A 16621-nucleotide genomic window follows, 5' to 3' on the forward strand; every position below is an offset into this window, starting at 1 on the left:
TAGGCGATGTGAAACTATGATAAACATGCATATCAAACGAGGAAGAGGAAGACCAAAAAAGACTTGGTTAGCAACAATAAAATAAGATAAAATTTATTTAAATATAGATGATAATATAATAGGAGATAGAGCTCAATGACTTAAAAGGATTCATACAGCCGACCCCACCTAGTGGCAAAAGGCTTGGTTGTTGTTGTATGATGATATGGCATATGACAGGGCACACAAACATAGTAGTTATAGTACATAAGAAAATACCTAGATTTTCATCTAAATGTCATCAACTAATTACTATGCCAAATTCATGATTTGATATAGGTGGCCCTATCTCCCTTGAATGTTCTAAGATCCTAACTTGGCACACTTTAGAATTCTATCATATTTTTGTCAAATTGATTAATCTCAGTACCCTAAAATTTTTATTAGCACACTATAAACTCTTCATTGACAAAAATCAACTTCTCATTTTCAAGATGTCACAATACCTTGAAAATGCTCCAAGAATGCCAACTTCATCATGGTTGGTTTAACTACCTTTCCAATTAAGGTTGGCATACCCTATACTCATCTAGTATGAAGAGATCATATTTTTAGGAACTCGATACCTATTGAAGCTACTTGGATGTAATAGATACTTACTAGAGATAACCTCCCTAGATACCTTCATAATGACTTTTCTAGACTTCTTAAAAGCCTTAGTCATTGTAGTCTCCTCAATGTCAACACTAAGGATAACCTCCCTTGAAACCTTTACTTGATTTCTAGATCTACAGTAGTCTCATAGTTATATGGAACTCTACAGTATGATGTCATGCTTTTCTTAGACTTAGGTTTGTATCCCAAACTTTTCTTTCCCTTAGATGACTCTTATATATTTAAGCCTAGATCTTTCTTTTTTGACCCTTTAAATATATTTTCCATCTTGTAAGGTCTTCTCTAACTTATTAATTCTTGACCTTAAGACTTGATTTTGAATCCTAAAATTTTGATTTTTCATTATTACCTTGGATATTTCTTTTTCTAGGCATATGTCTAATTTCCTCATAGTTCTTGCTTAAATTATTTTCTACCTTCCTATCCTTAGGTAGAGTTGTTCTAGCATGACATTGTTGGTGCAGGGAGCACTAAATGATCGAACCTGAGTTTTAATAATGGGAAAGGGTTCAAAAGTTAAGATGTCTTGTGATCTAACAAGTGTAACTGAGCTTATAGGAAAGTCCTAAGTGCTCTTAGGTAAAGTCCTAGTGGATTTTAAGCAGGTGGAAAACTCTAGAGGGAGGTAACCCTAGGTCCTAGGGGTGGTAACCCTAGGTTATGGAAAGTCTTAGTTGTGGTTAGACAGCGAAGTCCTGATCTGGGGGACTGGGCGAAGTCTTAGTGGGTTGAGGACTTTGGGGGAAATCCTAGAGTCGAGGACTCTAGGTGAAAATCCTGGGGGTTGTGAACATCAAGTGGAAGTCTTGATGGGTCACAGAGCGGATGTTTAGCATAAAGTCCTGGAGTCTCGGACGCTAAGTAAAAGTCCAGACGGTCTAGAGGATTGGTCTAGCAAAAGGTAAAATCTTCTAAGAGGAATAGGTGAGGACACATTCCCCGAAGAGGGAAGAATAGGCATTGATCCAACCTAGAGTTTTAACGAAACTCAAAATCAGGACTGGACAGTCCGAAGGCTGTCAAAAATTATCTTTACATGTTATTTTCCTTTTATTCTAACTCTGTTTTGCATGAAACTAATAATTTTGTAGGTTCAGATTTTACCTTGTTCGGTCGACCGAACGTCCAGATCGATTAAACGAACCCCTAAGCTAGAAGATCAAATTCCAGCTCACGATGAAGTGTAGACTGAGGGATCGGTCGACCGAACAAGAAGGTTCAGTCGACTGAACGGTGGATAAACTTCAGACCAGGTTGATAGGATCAAATAAGTCGAGGAGCGTCGAGGGTTCGATCGACCGAATGATGGGATCAATTGAATGAATGAAGGTCTTATTCGAGTAACAGCATCTAGATAAAAAGTTGGGCAAATTTAGGCAGGATCAGTCGACCGATTAGGGGGATCGGTCGACTGATCATCGTCGAGTCAAACATGATCCCAAGATCAGTGGATCTGGATCAGGCTCAACTTTGCTATAAAAGGAGGCCTCGACCAAGCACTTCAACAACAAATTCTGACAATCTCTCTAGTGCTCGCTACTCCAAAGATAAGTCCACAAAGTCGTAATGCTGCTTCGAAGACCGAAAGCACACCTCTCCAAATTCTAAAGTCGTCGATATAATTGTTCATAGTTCTTTAATTACATTATCATTATACTTCATTTCTGTACTTGAATTTATGAAACTATAGTGATTGCCCAATGAAAGCACTCTCAAGTGCAGGCCTTGGAGTAGGAGTCGTCATAGGCTCTGAACCAAGTAAATCTTAGTGTTTGAGATTGCTTGTTGTTTCTTTATTTCTGTTGTGCATTCTGTTTTTTGCGAAAATATGAAAACGTCATGTGTGTTATTCACCCCCCCTCCTCCTCTAGCACATCTCGATCCTATAATTGGTATCAGAACAAGGTCACTCTAAATTAGTGAAACCACCAATCACGCAGGAGGTTCCTTTTTTATTAAAAGAAAAAATTGTATATCGTTTTTGTTTAAAAAAATTCTTACGTCTTTCATTTTTTTTCCTCCAATTTTTTTTTGAAAAATTCACTTTCATTTAGTCAGAGTTGGTTAAATATCACATTTAACAAAATTTATTATTTTTATTATTTTTTTCAAAATTAGTGAAATACTCTTATTTTATTTTTCTCCAGTACTACTAATCAAAGATCAAGTCTTAGGACATTTGTCATTTTTTTATTGTGTGCAAGATTTTTCTAAATGGTCCACCAAGAAAGCTCCAACACCACTCATCCACCTCTCTTCTCCAATAAGGATTTCGGCTATTAGAAGAGCTTAATGGAGTACCATCTCAAAACACAGGTGGAAATATGGATAATTATCTAGACAGGATTCACATTTCCCACAAAAGGTGGAGTACTCATCCCCTGTGACAAGTGGGATGCACAAACAAAGAGGAAGATCGAGGAGGATGCAAAAGTGACATGTACCCTCAAATGCGGCCTAACCAAAGAAGAGTTGAACTGGGTTGACCCCTTCAACAACGCCAAGGAGTTATGGGAGAAATTGATCGAACTATACGAGGACACCTCTAATGCAAAAGTAAGTAAATGTGACTTAATATTAAATAAGTTATATAATATTAAAATGTAGGAAGGTGAGTCAGCGAGCCAGTTACATGCTCGCATCCAAAATCTTTTGAACATCCTTCACGCAATCGGACAAAAAGTGGAGAATAGTGATGTCATCGGGTACGCGCTTAATGCTTTTCCGAGGAATACCTTGTGGGCATCGATGATAGATGCTTACAAAGTATCCAAGGATCTTTCAATTATTAAATTAGATTAATTATTTTCCAATTTTGAGTTACACAAACAGACTAATGCATGCTCGACCGAGAAAGGTATTACTTTGGTTACAAGCACAAGCAAGACTAAGAAATCAAAGTTCAATTTCTGACCTGAACCCAAATTCAAATTAGAAGATAACAATGAGATCACCTCTAAACTAGTCAACCGAATTCAAAAATTGCTAAAGAACCAAAGGACAAGGAAGGCATTGAAAGTAGCGTGGTCTGAATCCTCAGAAGACTCCAACTATGAACACGAACAAGCGAGCTTCCTTGCTCTACCGGTACAAGCTTACGTTGTCGATACCGAGTCCGAATCCAAAATTAAAGCTGAGTCAGAAAGTGAGTCCATTTCTAAAGGACCAAAAATTACTGTAAGTTCTCTGGTTGCTGGTGCTCAAGTAGATGATCTACAGAATTTAGTTTCATATTTATTAAGAAAGTTGGTCAAATCCAATATTCGAGTCAAGTCACTCCAAAAGGAGGTAACAGCCTTAAGGAAGTGATTAACTTAAGTTCTTTGACTGAGCAAGCTTAAGATGGAACCTCAACTCAAATCCAACAACTTGAGGAAGAGAATTCTAATTTAAAAACTCAAGTTAAAGAACTCAAGGACACATTGGAAAGGTTCACCTTTGGTTCCAAGAATCTTGATCTAATTCTTAGAAAATAAAGAGCTGTATACAACTGAACCAGACTTGGGTACAAGGTCAAACAAAAATTCAAATCATGCTTGTCTTTAGTGAATCGATCAACTAAGAACCTAGTCCAAGCATGGGTCCCCAAGTCTAACCTGACTAACCAAGTTGAACTTGATCAATATTCGATCCCCAAGGATTAAACCTACTACCTTGATAGACCTTATCAAGGCTATGATCCAGGGGAGTCAATAAAAAGATCATCTTTATTATTAGATAAACATGATTGATGCTTGATTTACTGCTTTTTCCTTATACATGGTTGGATTACGATAGATAAGGACTTAGGTTTGATTGACACTTATTTAGTAAGACTAAGGATTTTTAGAAAAAAAAATTAAACATTTAATTTCTTTAAAAGGTTTTGTCTAGAAGTGGTTGTTATTCCAATATTCAAGAAGGTCTAGTGTCTCGCCACAGTTTGGAAACTAATTATTGAAATGAATATTTAATTAACTAACTATTAAATCTTAGTCTAAATCATGTGTAAATTAATTCTTAGATTTTCAATCTAAATTAAAGATAAAATTAACCATCTCACAAAATAGATAAAGTTCCCTGATTGACAATCTAGAAAAAAGTGAGATGAATTTAAATTTAAAATTAATTAAATAAATCTTTAACCTAACTTAATCGATGAAAATATACTTTAAATTAACCTAAACTTAATCAAACTTAAAATGAATCTTGATTAATTTTAACTTTTAATTCTAAATCGTAATTATTTTTCAAATCTTAATTATTTTTAAATGTTAATTAATATTAAAATCTTAATTAATTTTAAAATTATAATTTTAAATCTTAATTATTTTCAAATGTTAATTAATATTAAAATCTTAATTATTTTTAAATCTTAATTATTTTCAAATGTTAATTAATATTAAAATCTTAATTATTTTTAAATCTTAATTATTTTCAAATGTTAATTAATATTAAAATATTAATTAATTTTCAAATTTTAATTTCAAATTTTAATAATTTTCAAATGTTAATTAATATTAAAATCTTAATTAATTTTCAAATTTTAATTTTAAAATCTTAATTATCTTCAAATCTTAACTATTTTCAAATGTTAATTAATATTAAAATCTTAATTAATTTTCAAATTTTAATTTCAAAATATTAATTATCTTCAAATATTAATTATTTTCAAATGTTAATTAATATTAAAAACATAATTACTTTTTAAATTTTAATTTTAAAATCTTAATTATTTTCAAATATTAATTAATTTTCAAATTTTAATTTCAAAATCTTAATTTTAAAACTTAATTATTTTCAAATCTAAATAATTTCCTAATATTAACAAATTCTTCAAATTTAATTATTTAAATATAAATATTTTGAAATATTTTAAAATTCAAACTTAATTATTTTTAAACTCAAACTTAATTATTTTAAAATACTTTTTACAAATTCAAACTTAAATATTTTAAAATTTTCACTTAATAATTTTCAAATTTTAAAATTAATTTCAAAATTAACGTAACTCTATCTCACACAAACTCATAAGATGAACATGTTTGAAAACTTAGAAAGAGTGATATGGGAAATCAAGAAAATAGATAATAACTTTTATATTTTTGTTTCTCACGCTTAGACTCTAGGACCCTCAAACTTAAATAATTTAGTTAAAATTTTTTAAAGTATTAATCAAGGGAAAAAAAGGGAAGTTAAGTTAAATGATTTTCAAAAGTCAAAGTATTTTAAGTTTTTTTGGTTTAACTATTTTTCAAAAGAAAGTTTAACAATTTTTGAAAAGAAATCTTAAATATTTTTGAAAAAGTAAGGTTAAATATTATTTTTGAAAATATAAATTTTTGAAAAAGTATTTTTAACTAAGTTTTTATGAAATCTTCTCAAAAAAAAAAAACTAAGTACTTGACAAAGTGTTTTTCAAATCTAAGAATTTAGCTAAGTTTTTAAGAAAAAAGCTAATCTTTTTTCTTCAAAGACTTTAAGTATACTTTCAAAGATAATAAATTTTTAAAAAGATATCTTTCAAAAATAAAGTATTTTCAAAAGTCAAGTTATTCTTCAAGGCTTTTACAAAAATACTAAGTACTTTCAAAACATAGTATGTTTGAAATTATTTTTAACTCACCCTTTTCAAAAAATTTTCAAAGCAAAATTCTACTATCTCAAAAGTAGAGTTTGTTTTGAAGTATTTAAAAAAACTAATGTAACAACCACCTTTCTCCCTGCTATACTACTCTCTAAGGATGACCGTTATTTAACTACTAACTTTACTTAACCGGTAAGATCGAAACCACGAGGAGTATCTATCGAAAAATTTCGACAGCATCTCCCCTGTACCGATGACCATAAACTGAGATACATACATAGTATACATCAGCTACAGGTGGCTGGAACATATATCAGACACCCACGCAATTAAATAAGCATCAAACGCCAAAAATACATACTTATTAAACTGAGTTCATCTTAGCATGCAATCTAAAACAAAATAATCTCAAATGACATGGATCTTAAAGTACAATTTCAAATATTTATTAATCACTAAAATACGGAAAACTCAATAACATCCCAAGTCTCTCCCATAGTCCTGGCATCACACATCATCGAGCACCTCCTTGTCGCCTTCCTTTGCTATAGCTTTTCCTTTGCTTTATCTGCAGTAAGAGGAAAATGCAACTATAAGTAAAATTGCTTAGTAAGCGCTATCTAACTCACAAAACTCGAATATGCATGTAACTGGAAGAAGTCTAAAACTGAATGCTCAGAAAGAAATACTACTCATACTCATCTAACAGCAAAGGAAACAAAGCATACTGGAATGCTAAACATGTAAAGTAAATCTAAACAAACATGCTAGAATAAAAGAAAACTAAACTTGCTAGATTTTAAACTTATGTGAAGCTTGTTTTACTTGTTTAAAAACTTATACTTTAATACTTCGGAATAATAAGTTTAACTAAACTGATACATAAGCTAAGTTAAACTGATGCTAGGTTAATGCTGAATCTGAACTGTATTCGCATAACTGATTTGTGAAGTTTTGAAAACTATTTTCATAATAGATAAAAATAATAATCAAACTACTGATGGGCCCGACAATTATACTTGCTATGCGCGCATCCCTAACTAAACCCGAGGTAGCTAGTCCCGAATCTAGTAGGGTTTACTAGGTTATCTAAACCTAGGTACGACTATGGGAGCCCAGCCCAAGGACAACTGAGAGTCCAGCATACTAGGTTATCTAAACCTAGGGACGACTATGGGAGCCCAACCCAAGGACAACTGAGAGTCCAGCACAGTGCCACTGATAAAAGTAAAATACTGATTCATAAGCTAATTTATCTTATCTTGCTCTTGCTAGGCTATTTGAACCTAGAGCTAAGTTATCTGAACCTAGGGGCGACTATGGGAGCCCATCCATTGGACCGTAGTCCCATATAAACTGAAGCAAAACTAAGCATGCTATATATAAGAATTGTAGATTAATTAAAAAGAGAAAATCTACATACTATACTTATAAAAATCTGCATTTTAAGCTCTAAGAAATCTGCATACAAACTCAAACTAACATAATCTGCACTACATTATGCTAATCCAAATCCTGCACTATAAGCTCTAAAGCTGGTATAGAACTAATGAATTGTTCTTGTTCATTGTATAGCATAACTGAAACCCACAGTAAGGGGTTGTTCGTGCCCACTTCGTAGCGCAACAAACTATACAACAGCTCCAAATTAACAGTAAGCAACAGTAAGGTGACAACATAAAGGAAACTACATGCTATTCAACAAATCTAGGCCTTCTTATGTTCAGCTAAGTAGTCGAATTGCACAGCAACCCAAAGGGAGTTACTCATGCCATTTTTTCTTTGCATAAGATCAAATTCAACTTGCTGTAAAGTTAAAACAAACCTATATAACAAATTCACAGCTTAACCCTCTTTGTAAAGCAACCCAAAATCTCCAATCATGCTTCATCAGATTGGCAAGAAAGCAAGCAAAACTTTGAATCTATTTTATGATCCCTAAACATCATAATTCTCTACAACTATAATTCCGAAAAACCAAAAGAAGCAATTCCTCCCGGAATTGTGGCATGGCAGGTGACCAAAAGGAACTAAATGTTCCTCACACTTATTTTTTTTCCATGTTCTTCCTTTCAACCTCACGGCAGAAAACTTTGAACTCATCCCTCCTCACGGCATACCCAAAAAGACACAAAGAAAACACCAAACCAAATTCAAACAACTCTTACCGCAGGTGAGTAGCGACTTACAATGGTTTCTTGGACTCACAACCGAAGAGAAGACTTCTAGGGTTTGGATAACTTGAAATCTCCAGTGACTCCTTGCGTCTCCGTGCTCTCCTCGACAAGGGAACCGTGAAGACGGAAGAAACTTCTCGGATTGGACCTTGGCCGGCCACCGGAAAGCAAAACCCTAGCTTCTATGCGTCTCCGCCCGAGTTGAGACCGACGTCGCGCGAGAGAAAGACGAGAGGTAAGAAATTAGGTCACAAGAGAATTAAGCCCTAAGTTCTCTTCTTATAACCTTAATATTCTGTTAACTATCTTAAATAAATTTGCTACCCTTTTCTAAACAGAACCGCCCGCGTGAACACTTGGTTAGCAACGCGTTGCTTAAGGCTTGGCTCGTGAGTTCAAATCTCGGCTGCAACCCTTTTTTTCCTAGTATTTCCTGTTATTAACTTCTACTACTTAAATACATTTCATGCTTCTTTTATTCAGCAATGCCTGCTTGGGCTCCTGGTCAGCTGAGACAACGAAAGGCTTTGCTTAGCCGGAGGTCTCCGGTTCGAACCTCGGCTAAATTTCTTTATTTTTTTGTAACTTCTTTCGTTTAGTAAAAATACCAAACGACCTCCAAAAATTACATAAAAATATTCTAAAAATTTCTAAAAATATCTAGAATATTTCTAAAGTATTTCTAAATATTTTTAACCACTATTAGAACTCTAAATGAGGAAATTTGGGTCGTTACAACTAAAATATTTTATTTTAAAATTAAGTATTTTTCTTCCTAAATTATTTTTGATATATGTCAAAGAGGGAGAAAATATTTAAATTTAAGGGGGAGAGAAAGTTAAGGGACTAAGGGGGAGCTAACAAGTTAATTCTTTTCTTTATGAATGAATCTCTTAACTTTTTCTATATGTTGCTATATGTTTTACTTAACTTTTGAATTAAGTTGTCATAATAAAAAATGGGGAGATTGTTGGTGTAGGAAACGCTATACGATTGAACCTCTGTTTTGATAATGGCAAAGGGTTTAAAAGTTAAAAATGTCTTGTGATCTAACAAGTGTGACTGAGCTTATAGGAAAGTCTTAAGTATTCTTAGGCAAAAGCCCTAGTGGATTCTAGGCAGGTAGAAAACCCTAGGGGGAGATAACCCTAGGTCCTAGGGGTGGTAATCCTATGTTATGGAAGTCCTAGTTGTGATTAGGCAACAAAGTCCTGGTCCGAGGGACTGGTGAAGTCTTGGCGAATCGAGGACTTTGGGCGAAATCTTAGAGTTGAGAACTCTAAGTGAAAATTCTGGGGGTCACAGACACTAGGTGGAAGTTTGGACGGGTCGTGGAGCAGACGTTTAGCATGAAGTCCTAGAATTTAGAACGCTAAGCAAAAGTCCAGATGGTCTGGAGGACAGGTCTAGCAAAAGATAAATTCTCCTGAGAGGAGTAGGTGAGGATGTGTTCCCCGAAGAGGGAACAGTAGGTGTTGATCTGACCTAGTGTTTCAGCGAAACTCAAAGTCAGGACCGGACAGTCTGAAAGCTGTCAAAACTTATCTTTATATGCTATTTGTCTTTTCTTCTAACTCTGTTTTGTAGGAAACTAACAATTTTGCAGGTTCAGATTTTGCCTTGTTCAGTCAACCAAATGCCCGGATCAATCGATCGAACCCTTAAGCAAGAAGATCAAATTCCAGGTCACGATGAAGTGTAGACTGAGGGATCGGTCAACCGAATAGGGAGGTTCAGTCGACCAAACGGTGAATAAACTTCAAACTGAGTTGATAGGATCAGATAAGCCAAGGAGCATCGAGAGTTCGATCGATCGAACGATGGGATCAGTCGACCGAATGAAGGTCTTATTTGAGCAACAACATCTGGATAAAAAGCTGGGCGGATCAGGTAGAATCAATCGATCGATAAGGGGGATTGGTCAATCGATTAGGGGGATCAGTCGACCGATTAGCGTCAAGTCAAACCTGATCTTGAGATCAATGGATCTGGATCAGGCTCAACTTGACTATAAAAGGAGGCCTCAACCAAGCACTTCAACAATAAATTTTGGCAATCTATCTAGTGCTTGCTACTCCAAATACAAGTCCATGAAGTCATAACATTGCTCCAAGGACCGAAAGCACATCTCTCCAAATTATAAAGTTGTCGGTATAAATGTTCATAGTACTTTAATTACATTATCATTGTACTTCATCTCTGTACTTGAATTCCTAAAACTATAGTGATTGTCTAATGAAAGCACTCTCAAGGGCGGATCTTAGAGCAGGAGTCGCCATAGGTTCTGAACTAAATAAATCTTGGTGTCTGAGATTGCTTGTTATTTCTTTATTTCCACTGTGCATTCTGTGTTTTTGCAAAAACGTGAAAATGATACGAGTGTTTTTCATCCCCCCTCTAGCATGTCTTGATCCTACAGACATTACTTAAAATTATCCTTAGATTTATCATGCCTTTTATTTTCATGATAATAAGTAATAAAATTGTAAATTTTAAGCTAGAATGCTTGTTATCTTGGCAGAAGGAAATTGCATTATTAAATGATACCTTAGATTTACTCTTAGAAGCCCCTCTTGAATTAATCTTCATCCCTTGCTTTTATTAGGTACTTGCTCTTAGGACATTGATTCTGATAATGTCCTTATTGATTGCATGAGAAATACACAATGTTCTCCTTACCCTTTCGTATCATAGAGTCAATCTCTTTTGATTTCTCCTTTATCTTGCATGTCATTTTAACCTTCTTAACTAATTTCAGACTCTTTCTCTTATAATGTCCTTACTCCCTATACTGAAAGCATATTATATACTCTTTATTTTTATGAATTGGAGTTGATATACCTTTATGAGTTGAGTTATCTCCACTCGTAGAGGTGGCACAATCATCCTCATTGGCTCCGGATATCGAGGGTTCTTCTTGTTTCAATCTAAATGGCCTATGATCCCCATTAATTCTTGAGGTGGATACTTCTTCATCTTCTATCTTGGATGTTGAGCATCTCTTAACCTTCAAGTCCTCTTGTTCTGGTGTCAACGAGTCTTCTTCCTTGGGCTCGTCTTCACTTTGTATTAACATTAGATCTTCATAAAGTTTTGCAATCTTATTCCATAGATTCTTTACATCTTGATATTAACCTATCTTGCAAAAGGCATCATTAGGTAAAATATTTTATAATAATTTAGTTACCTTTTCATTTGCCTTGGATTTTTAAACTTACTCTTTAGTCCATTTGCTCCTCTAAAGAAATTTCTCTTTTGTATCTCTTAGAGCTTTAAATCCTTCCATTAGAGTAAATCATTTCTCTATATCCATTATGAGTAAATATTTTATCCTTGACTTCCAATGCTCAAATCCTCCCAATCTGAATGATGGAGATACTCATATGTCATATTTGAATTCATCCTAGGGTTCCATCCCAAATACACACTCCCTTTGATGTTGCTTCCCCAGGTGGTCATTCCAATGACTTGTTACTATTGAAGAGCTAAAAATCACACCTTCTTCTTCTTTCCTCTAGCTCATACTTTTTTTAGCAGTTAGTCTGATGAATAGTAATCTCACTTTGATACCACTTGTTAGGACTCATGCGATCTAGAGGGGGTGAATAACTTTGATTGCTTCTTTTTGATGCTTTGTTCTTGTCGTTGAATGCGCAGCGAAAACCTTAATTCAATCTCAACTCCACATGCACAACACCTTGGTTTACTTGGTATCTATCTCCTTGAGACAACTAATCCAAAAGTCCACTCCTAGTGATCTCTTCTGCTAAGGAGTCTTTCCTTCTCAGAAATATTTTAGAGGCAGAGAAGCCTTTTACAATCTCATTCTTGCAAGAACACAATAGTAAATAAAAAAGAAAAGACAAATACAATTAAAAATGACTTTACTATCAAAACCTTGCTTGCTTAATCTCTTGTAGCTTGGAAATGCCCCTTATTGGACCAGAAATACAGCAACATTATCCTCCAAAACCCCCAAGAACTGACATCCAAAATCTCCTCAAGAACCTTCTTTTATAGCCCTTTAAGATGAGGTTGATTTTCATTTATCAATCGAATGATCTTACTCATCAGTAGATATATCAAATCCGACTATTGAAACCTATAAAAAGGCTCTTTCTTGACCTATTTAAACACTATCAATCAATTGATTAAACTCATCAGTTGACTCATGTCATCAGTCGAGTCTAACAACCAAATCAACTTGCTTCTGTTCGATTCTAATCGTCATCCATTGATTCATGAAACTCATCAGCCGACTGATTTCATCAGTTGAATCTAACAACTGAATGGACTTTCTTTTATTTAATTTCTAAAGCCATTAGTTGACTGATCATGCCCATCTATTGACTGATACTTGAGTTTGACAAACATAGATCTTTGAATGAGCTAAATTTTGTAATGAAAATCACCTCATTCTGATATTTGAATCAAAAGTTATGACCTTCAGAAGTTTTCTCTATCAGAACTTTCTTGTTACCTAGCATCTAATCAACCTTGACTTGCTAGGATTTCATTCCTCATCGTTAAGTGTTTGGTCACTCGTGACCTACTCAGACTTTTTATCTTGTGTCAAGTGTTTGGTACTCCATGACCCACTTGGACTTTCCATCTCATGTCTAGTGTCTAGTCCTTCATGATCCACTTGGACTTCCCTCTTGTCAATTTTTCGTTAAACTTTCAATCACCAAAAGTCAAGTCAACCTTGACCCATTTGAACTTTCTCTTACCAACTTTCCATTAGACTTCTGATTACTAAGTGTCTAGTTAACTTTGATCCATCTAGACTTTTCTTTTGCCAATTTCTCATTGGACTTCCAATCATCAAGTGTTTAATCAATATTGACTCACTTAAATTTTCCTCTTGCCAACTTTCTTGTTGGACTTTTTACTTCTTGTCAAATATTTGGTCAACCTTGACCTACTTAACTTCTCGTGTCAACTCTCGATTAGAACTTTTGACATCATCAACTATCCGAGAAATCTTGACCTACTTGACTTTTTTACCATCAAATATCTAGTCAACCTTAACCTACTTGACATCTTACTAATATATCAATCAAACATCGAAATTCAAACTCAAGTCAACTTGAGCTTGCTCACCCTGATCAACCTTGATTTAAGATTGATTGCACCAACAATATGATCATAGTTGCACTAAATGACCATGATCATGATCAGTGTTATCTCCATGTGAACCCTTTTGGTTCTTGACAACTCCACCTTATACCTTTACTTTTTCTACAAAAGGTCATATATTGACCTCAGACGCCCCACATGACTGACCTTATAGTCATTTGTAGAGAGGTAAATTAGGAAATTGAGCAGACCATCACATGGGATGGTATCTCCACTGACTTCATCGGGAATCAACCCTTGCCCATTTCTATAAATCTATCATGTATTGACCAACTTGGTTATGTTGTGGGGCTCCTTATACCTTCACTTTGAGGTCATGGGAGATTGTATATATGCTCAAGAAATAAGTTAATTTAGGTTAAGATGATCAATTATGAAGTAATGTTGCAATGATATTTATATGCCATCGAGTTTGATTTAGTTATTTTAGTGTGTTTGATAAATAGTTTAAATTAGGTTTGACTTTATTTTTTATCATGTCGATCCAATATGTAAAAACTTTCAATAATTTATATAAGAGCTCAGAGATCTTGATGACTTAATGAAATCGAGTTGGTTTGGTGGATGATCTAACAGAGCAGAGTTGAGTATATTGCTAATTTGATGGCTCAAAGGTTTGACAGAAAAGACTACTTAAAAAGCGAGGAGAGAGAAATGAAACTTAGACCAAACTTTGAGAGCGTAGTCCATATGAGGTACTAGAGGCTTCACACGAGGTGTACTTTTATGATGAATCTAGAAGGTGAGGGCGAAGGATAAATCATGGAGCAAATTCAAAGATCTTGATGCATTTTAGGTACACGCGGTCTAATGTGAGGTGTACTATAAAGTAGCTCCAAGAGTGGTAACCTTCTATGTGAAAGGAGAAGGATGACATACTAAACAAACTTGCAGATCTTGAGCATTGAAGGATTGAGGGCCTAACTTTAGGTAATCTTTTAGGCAACAAACAGCATTGCTAAGGTTGAAAAATCTATAGGTATAAATGTTGTAAGAGATTGTGGGTGATGTGTAATCTTATGCCTTTTCTTTTGAGCAACATCATTTAGGTGTTTAGCTAGGTAGGATAGACTACCGAGTGGCTTGGATGAAGCCTTTAACTAATGGAAAATATATTTTGGTTGTAATTGGTGGTTAAGCTTAATCTTGGGACTTTTCATAAGCTTATGAGGGTGAAAGTCAAGTCAAGGAGGGATCACCAACTCAATTCAATCGACTTGAGGTGGACCTCAATCGATTGAAGGGTCCTTTTGACTTAAAAGTTGATTGAACATGAGGTTTCGATGAATATATAAAAAAATTGAACAATACTAAATTTGAGGCTTGACCAATAATTGGAAAGAACTTCCAATTGACTCGTGATATAGTAGTTGTTCAGTGGTCCTTTTTTGTTTAAGCAATCAACTAGAGACAAGCAAAATAGAGCTATTGGAATAAATCTTTAAAATATCATGTTGACCTTTTGGTTGCAAGAGGTTGCACAAATGCATTGTTGGGACCGTTCAATGCGGATAGAGTGGGGAGGAGTGAATAGATGCATTTACTTTTTCATTGTTCAATCAACTGTCTAATTAACCGGTCCCCAAACAAAAACATTATGTACATTATTAGCATTTCGCTTGGAATCGGACATATTCATTCATTGACTGGTTCATCAGTCAATTGCTTTCTTACCATCAATTGATTAGATGAGATAAAATTAAGACCGAATCCTTTGGGTCATGACTTCGTCTTATGTTTAGGCTGTCCACATCGTCTACTGACTATCACCAGCCAACCGCGTGATGCACCAGTCGACATCATAGTTGACTAGTCTTTAAATAGAAATATTCCATTCTTAGAATTTTAGCATGAGTCGACTATCAAATCAGTTGCTAAATTAGTCAACAACCATCGGCCTCAGTCTACTTTTGCAATTCCTATATTTGTTCAAATTAAAATTGCATGATTTCGGATGAACTAGCAGACTAGACCATATCCATCAGTTGGCCATGAATTCAACCATATAATTGTTTTATAGTTCTAGATTTATCAATAATCGACTGCTACTACTTCACTAACCGACTAAAATTCAAACTCTAGTCACACTAAACTTGAGTATGTACTATGCCAAAAGATCCCAAGCCTCCGGGACTTTTCGTCTGCCTAGGACATCTTGACCTTGGCTTATCATGACTTAAACTTCATCCAATATTAGATTGACCTCAATCTACTAGAATTTTCCATGCCCAAGGACTCCTAGTCCATGAGACTTAAACCATTGCCCAATATCAAATCGACCTCAGCCAACTATTAGGACACTTTGATAGCTATGAGGGGCAATCGTTTCGTTGATGATTTATTATAGCAGAAACTTGAAGCAATGCTAACTCATTAAATTTTACTTGCTATCTACCTCTTTATGGTGATTAATCCAAGGGTTCGCTCCTCACACTTATAGCTCCACTATGAACACCTCCTTCTCAGAGGCGGAGAAGCCTCGTATAAGCAAATACGAGAAATACAATAAGAAATGCACAAGCAAATACAAATGAAATTGAAAACGATTATAGTACTTGAATCTTGCTTAGTTTGCTTTCTTCTTGTGTGAAAATACCTTTTGATCGGTTGGAAATGTTGCAGCACTTCTTCCTCGACGTCCCAAGCATCGGCGGAGAATAGCAAAGAAGAAAATATGATATGAATCTTCACGAAATCCTTTATATCACGCTGATTTAGAACTCCAAATTGATTGGCCTTACCCCCAATCAATTGTCATGTCAGATCAAATTAATCTAGTTGTCTAAACTCGCAACGGCTCTTTTCTACTTCTCCTAATCGATTAAGTCATAGCCTTAATCGATTAAGGATCTTCCCAATCGATCACTCAATCAATTTAGAATCCTATTATTTGTTCATGAACTTTTCCCAATCGATTGCCTAAATTTATTGGCTTGGGCTAAATTGATTGACTAATTGATCACCCAACTCACTGTGTTTTCACAAACTAGCACTTAATCAATTGCCCTAATTGATTAGGAATGCCGAAATCGATTAACCTAATCGATTCCAGCTCTTCGCGACAAAATATTGCCCAATCGATTGA

The sequence above is a fragment of the Zingiber officinale genome, chromosome 5A (assembly GCF_018446385.1).
Source record: "Zingiber officinale cultivar Zhangliang chromosome 5A, Zo_v1.1, whole genome shotgun sequence".
Lineage (NCBI taxonomy): Eukaryota > Viridiplantae > Streptophyta > Magnoliopsida > Zingiberales > Zingiberaceae > Zingiber > Zingiber officinale.